Source organism: Gopherus flavomarginatus, chromosome 11 (genome assembly GCF_025201925.1).
Source record: "Gopherus flavomarginatus isolate rGopFla2 chromosome 11, rGopFla2.mat.asm, whole genome shotgun sequence".
NCBI lineage: Eukaryota > Metazoa > Chordata > Testudines > Testudinidae > Gopherus > Gopherus flavomarginatus.
Window position 1 is genome coordinate 25,042,720 of NC_066627.1, and position 6,868 is coordinate 25,049,587.

The 6,868-nt window shown below is 46.6% G+C and overlaps 1 non-coding gene across 1 annotated transcript; it reads left to right on the forward strand.

Annotated features, from left to right (window-relative positions):
• The first annotated feature begins 2,337 nt into the window (after window positions 1-2,337).
• On the forward strand, window positions 2,338-2,440 carry LOC127032007 (U6 spliceosomal RNA). Its single transcript, XR_007768704.1, has one exon. It is a non-coding gene; the product is annotated as a U6 spliceosomal RNA (small nuclear RNA).
• Window positions 2,441-6,868: the final 4,428 nt, after the last annotated feature.

Below are 6,868 nucleotides of genomic sequence, written 5' to 3' on the forward strand. Positions count from 1 at the left end.
TCTTCAGGCTACTGTCCCCTATTTTATATCCTCAGTCCAGGTGCCTGGAAAACACTAGCCCAGACATGTCCTCGTGGGCTTTGCCACATCACAGGGTGGAACAATTCCCCATTGTGTGATGCTTGTGCAGCCCTCTTACAGCATTGTAAGTTCCCAACTCCCCTACTGAATAATGGACATTTAATACCCCCCGAGTGTGGATCACTGCCTTTGTTGTCACTGGAGAATCAGCAGTGGGTGACTCCCAAACGTACAACATATGTCAATAACAACCAAACAGCAAAATCTCATAACTTTATACACACTAACAATGTACATATTTTGACAGAACACTCAGGTTTCAGCAGATCATGACCTTTCATATATCTTGCATGGCATGCTTTATATGAAATATCACAATGGTCTGTGGATGATGAATATAGGGGTTACAGGGTGCTTTTGGGGGTACACTGTTTCATAGTATCTTTCCTAAATGCTCTAGTTTTTCTGGGTAGAATGGTTTGAGGTGTTAGCTGTCATTTTAATGCTGCCCAAGCCACCTGAGACTGCTAAAGATAAGCTCAGGCAGGAGTTCTCAGGCTGGTTTATACTTTGAAGAACATTCTGAGAACCGTTCTGGATCCGTCCCATATTTAGACCTGAGCAGGCTGGAGGTATTGGGCCAAACCATGACTAGTTTAGCAACTAACCTGAAGGGCACCTGGTTGTTGGAAAGAGAGACATCTTCTCAGCAGCAGTAACACAGCAGCATTTAGAAGCTACCCATGTTCACAGTAAGAGAACAGCGGCCACAGCAGCATCCTTTTCTGACTGGAGAGCTCCCCCGCATTTGCATATGACTGCACTGTGACAGGTGCCTCTACCAGCCATTACTGAGGAAGCTCAGAGCAGAGCAGTTCCAGCAGAACGAGAGCTGGGCAGAGTCCACTGGGGATTCAGCCAGCAAGCTTTGCTTTGCTTCTCCACTCTGAGGGCAGAGGGGTTCAATTAATCTGGTTCGGTTTTGCTTACAAACAGAGCATGAAACTCTGCCCACTCCAATACAGCCTCCGTGTGACTTGTTAAAGCCTCAGGCCTCGTGGGGTGGGGCGTGTATCTGACCTGATCGATGACTTTCTGGCCCTTTAATGCTGCAAAACAGGCAGAGTCCCTTCAGTGAATACACCACATCGCCATCAAGTAATTACACTGGTTGTGGTGGACTCTGGGCATCAGAGACTGTGATCAAGGTAATTAAAATCCATTTGCAGAAGCAGTTAGCTAGCCCCATCGACCTGCTGGCCTCCCCTCCATTCTTGTATTTATTTTAATTCAGAAATGGGCTAGGTTTCTGGAGTTGTGAGGTCAGGAGAGGGCTGTGCTGGGGAAGACTGAGGAGAATTAATGAGCCTGGGCTGATGCTGTTACATTTTCTGCCATCCTTTTTATTGTCACATTTGTGGGCTGGCTATACTAAATGTTCTTCTTTACATTACAGTGATGGACACCAGTGTAAGTAGATAGATAGTGTTTATGGCAAAGGATGGATGGATAGATAGCAGGGTGTGTATGGGGATGGATGGGAATATAGATAGATAACGGGGTGTGTATGTGGATGAGTAGCTAGATAATGGGGTGTGTTTGGGAATGAGTAGAAAGCAATCTGTATGGGGATGGGTGCGTACATAGATAGTGGGATGTGAATGGGGATAGATAGCTGTTGTACCCTCTAACCCATTTCTCACCCTCGCTGCCCCTTTTGGGATTCGCTCCAGTTTGTCAGGCTCTCCAATGGTTTCATTTCTCCTCTTGCTGCACACTGTCAAATGCTGGGTTTGTCTCACTTGACTGAGTTTCTCTGAAAGGAGGCTCAGGGTGGTCTGCACTGGTTTCTGTCTACCAAAGATGGTAGCAAACTGACTCTCTAAACCAATTTCCGATTGAGGAGCTCCTCACGTTCTCCCTCTTCTGCCCAGCATTCCCAGTGCTGAAGAGGCGGAAGGGTTAGCAAAACCAAACTGCGAGCGTTAGAATCTGGAGCAAATTTTCATCTCAGGAGGTGCCTGTAAAACATGCACAGGCAGCTGCTGATGGATGGTTCTGCAGCAGCCAGGGGAACTGTGTGTGCAAAGAGAGGAGGGTAAGGGCAGAGAGGAGGGTGTGCAGCTGCTTTGAGTGCCAGCACCCACACTTTGGCCCCCATGGTGCTGTTGGCCCCTGGTTAGAGATTGTTTAGGTGACAGAATGAGGGGTGTTGGGGACTAGGTGAAAATGAGATGAGGTTGGGGAAAGAAATGGTCTAGTGGTCAGGATTCCTGGGTTCAATTCCCAGTGTGGGAATAATGCAGAGCTTTGGGCTTGCTTCTGCAGCACATATACTAAAATTGGAACGATACAGAGAAGATTAGCATGGCCCCTGCACAAGGATGGCATGCAATTTTTTATTATTTATTTATTTATTTAGTGGGGAGGGATAGCTCAGTGGTTTGAGCATTGGCCTGCTAAACCCAGGGTTGTGAGTTCAAACCTTGAGGGGGCCACTTAGGGATCTGAGGCAAAAATCACTATTTGGTCCTGCTAGTGAAGGCAGAGGGCTGGACTCAATGACCTTTCAGAGTCCTTTCCAGTTCTAGGAGATAGGTATATCTCCAATTATTGGGGGGAGGGATAGCTCAGTGGTTTGAGCATTGGTCTGCTAAACCCAGGGTTGTGAGTTCAATCCTTAAGAGGCCATTTGGGGCAAAAATCGGTCTGGGGATTGGTCCTGCTTTGAGCAGGGGGTTGGACTAGATGACCTCCTGAGGTCCCTTCCAACCTTGATATTCTATGACTCTATAAGAGGAGACAGAGAGTTTGGGGGGGACTGGCTGGAGGAAGGAGAGTCTTGGCAGAGGTGGTGCTGAGGACCAGGAGGAGACCTTGGGTGAGTCTGTGGGAAGCAGAGGAACTGGGGGATTTCACACAGAGGGAAGTCTGCAGTAACAAGAGGAGAGGCTGAGTTATTTAGGGAAGTGGTTCTAAACCAGAGGTCCAGGCCACAAGCAGCTTTCAGGGGATTCTCCAACCATGGCCAGTGTTAGATTTGCTGAGGCACAGGGCAGAAAAATGAAGACCCACTGCATGGGGCTGAAGCCCAAGGACCTGAGCCCCACCATCTGTGGCTGAAGCCAAAGCCTGAGCAACTTAGATTCCTGGGGCTCCTGTGGCATGGGGCCCAAGGCAATTGCCTTGCTTGCTACCCCCTAGCACCTGCCCTGGCTTTTATATGCAGAAAACCAGTTGTTGAGTGGGGGAGGCCATGGAGTTTTTATAGAATGTTGCAGGGGCCTCAGAAAGAAAAAGGTTGAGAACCTCTGAATAAGAGAGTGGGTGGAAACTTGGCAAGCTGCCTGAAGATTGCTGCAGCACTGTATGGGAGCCACTCAAGATGGCACCAGAGGAGGAGAGATGGGAGGAAGCCAAAATAAGTGCTGGGGGATTTGTTTGTTTAAAGAACTGGGGAGAAAGTAACGTGTGGTGTTGGGACCTAGTCCAGGTGGCAGAGGAAGGGTGGTGATCTGGGGGTACTGTGAGGTACTCCGCTGTGAGTGGGTGTATGCAGTAGAGGCTTTAAGGAGTCTTGACATGCATGAAAAACCTCTGAGACTGTGCCAGGCAACACCACAACACGCTTCATTCTTGCAATGACTCGGATATTCTACTGTTGCAAAACAGCTGGTGTGTCTGAAATCTCCCACTAGGCCTTTCCCTAACCAAGACACTGAGTCATTCATTGTGGACATTGCTGTCTCTCTTACCGCATCGCTGTACTCAGTCCCAGGTTGTGCTCAGTCCCCACTGATTAGGGAGGCATGTCTGTCTGCCATGTTCACACTGCACCTCTCCCCTAGGTGTGTCAGAATCACCTTCTCATCCCCATCTCGCCTTCTACATGAGGATGATTATTGCAGCTGGAAGCTGAAGGTCACTTAAAATGTTGTTTCCATTTAGCTGCCTTGATAGGGTAATTATAGCTGAAAACAAGGTTTACCAGCCAAATTACAAACCCATCACAGTGTTTTCCGCTGTAAGAACCTCATTGGAAACAGCTGTCATTTGTGGGACAACTAGAATGGCCTCTTTAGATTTCCCAAATGTTTCTGCCTGAAAATTTTACCATTTTTTTCCCCATCCCTTCCTTTACTCCTAGGGATATCCAAGGGGTCTTTGTGGTGAGCTCATCACTTTCTGCTGTTTATTCCCCACCTGGAATCCCCTCTTTTGGATACTGTAATCCACGTAATGGGGGCGCACTGAGGTCATGGAAGGATTCTGGACCTAAATCATAGACCACGTGCAGGCTTTTACATGTGGTAATTGTCTCATTGGTGATTCAGGCACTAGAAATGGGCACTTAGGTGGATTAGATCCTGCACAGTTCTGGGTGCTTTTAACCTCCACTGGACTCAATAGTAGGGCTGCCAATTCCTGGAAATTTCATCACATAACACAATCTTTAATTAAAGATTAATCTTTAATTCCTGGAGACTCCCAGCCAATCCTGAAGAGGTGGCATTGCTGCTCAACGGAGGGGGTCAGCACCATGCTGGATAGGGCCAGGCTTGGAAAGAAGAAGAGGGACTGGTGATCATTTAGGCCTTATCTACACACACACGTTGTACCACTTGAAGCAATATCATTCATTCAATACAAGCCTCCCCCCCAGCTTTGGGAAGTAGTTATATGCATATAATGGTGCTTATACCAGTAGATCTTATACCCATATGGGAAGGAGAATAAACTATAAGACACCTTTATAAATGTGCCCATACTAGGGGTAGTACCAATGTAACTATATCAGTTAAAATTCGCACCTCTTACTGCCATAGCTACAGCAGTACAAAACCAGTGTGTATAGACCAGTCATCAGAGTCTTATTCTGCAACCTGCATTCCTGACAATAGCGCTTCTTCATGCAAATACTCTGTTATGGCCATGGGGCCACTGTCAGGAGCACGAGTACAGGTTGTGGCATCAGGCCCTGAAAAGTAAGGATCCCTCTTTCATGTAAACAATGATGTATAATAATTAACAATAAAATCCTAAAAAGCAAGGGAAAGGAATGGAAATTACAGATGCCATTAAACAAAGGAGTTTTTATTTTATCTCCATTTTCCATAAGCCACCAGCTACTTTTTATACAGGTGCAGAAGCGGGCAAGTTTAGATCCAGAAATGACCCAGGACAGAAGGCTGCACTTTCTCTCAAAACAACCTTTGAAATGGACACGCTGTGAGCGATGGGCCTCCTAGACTCTAATCATGACCATCTAATCTGACCTCATGATCCGCCCCCAGGCCACAGAACCTCACCCATCCACTCCAGCAAAAGGCTCGTACTAGGGCTACACTCGCGAGTGTACAGAGGCGCAGCTGTGATGCTGTCGCACTATTAGTGCAGACATTCTAAGCTGACAGGAGAGAGTTCTCCCAGTAACTTAATTAATCCACCCTCAACGAGCAGCGGCAGCCATGTCTGCAGAAGTTCTCCCGCCAACATAGCTTTGTCCACACTAGCACTTAGGTTGGTGTAACTTGCATCGCTCATGGGGGTTGCTTATTCATACCCCTGAGTGACGTAATTCATACCGACCTAAGCTGTAGTGTAACCATAGCCTGAGTTACTGAAATCCTCAAATCTTGATGTAAAGACTCTGCTGTTTACTCTGGTAAAACCCAGCCTCAGTCCCTGCAGCTTGGTGGCATCATTTACGCCTGTGCAAAGCAGGTGTCAAGTTGTCATAAACAGATAGCTAAGGGTTAATGTTCTTTTACTTGTAAAGGGTTAACACAGGGAACCAAACACTTGACCAGAGGACCAATCAGGAAACAAGACTTTTTCAAATCTGGGTGGAGGGAAGTTTTGGGTGTGAGTTCTTGGTTCTTTGTCTTGTGTCTGTGCCCTCTCGGCTCTGAGAGTGATTTTTCTATCTCCAGGCTTTCTAATCTTCTGTTTCCAAGTTGTAAGTACAAGGATAGTAAGACAATAGGTTAATATTGTTATTTTGTATTTACATGTGTGTAGTTGCTGGAATGTATTAAACTGTATTCTTTTTGGATAAGGCTGTTTGTTCATTTTTTTTTCCTTTAAGCAATTGACCCTGTATATTGTCACCTTAATACAGAGACTATATTTTATGTCCTTTTTCATTCTTTTTATATAAAGCTTTCTTTTTAAGACCTGTTGAAGTTTTTCTTTAGTGGGGACTCCAGGGAATTGAGTCTGCAGCTCACCAGGGAATTGGTGGGAGGAAGAAGTCAGGGGGAAAATCTCTTTATGTTAGATTTACTAAGCCTGACTTTGCATACCCTCTGGGTGGGGGGGGAGAGAGATTAGCTCTCCCGGTACTTGTGTTTCCAGGACTGGAAACAGGGAGGGTAGAATCCCTTTGTTTAGATTCACGGAGCTTGCTTCTGTATATCTCTCCAGGAACCCAGGGAGAGAACACCGGGAGGGGAGGAGGGGGAAGGGAAATGGTTTATTCCCCTTTGTTGTGAGACTCGAGGAATCTGAGTCTTGAGGTCCCCCAGGGAAGGTTTTGGGGAGACCACAGTGAGCTAGGCACTGTATAATTCCTGGCTGGTGGCAGCAATTACCAGGTCCAAGCTGGTAACTAAGCTTGGAGGTTTTCATGCTAATATATTTTGGATGCTAAGGTCCAGATCTGGGAAGAAATGTTATGACACAAGTGCTTCCACCGGTATGTGGGAGTGGAGAACTCTGGCTTGGTAGCATTTGACACCCTACTCTGCTCTTGCTGTGTGTAGGTGTACATGGCCGGGCACAAAGCAGCACCAAGCCATGTCATTTTATTGGGAATCTCATGATTTGGGGTGTTTTCTTAAAGCCT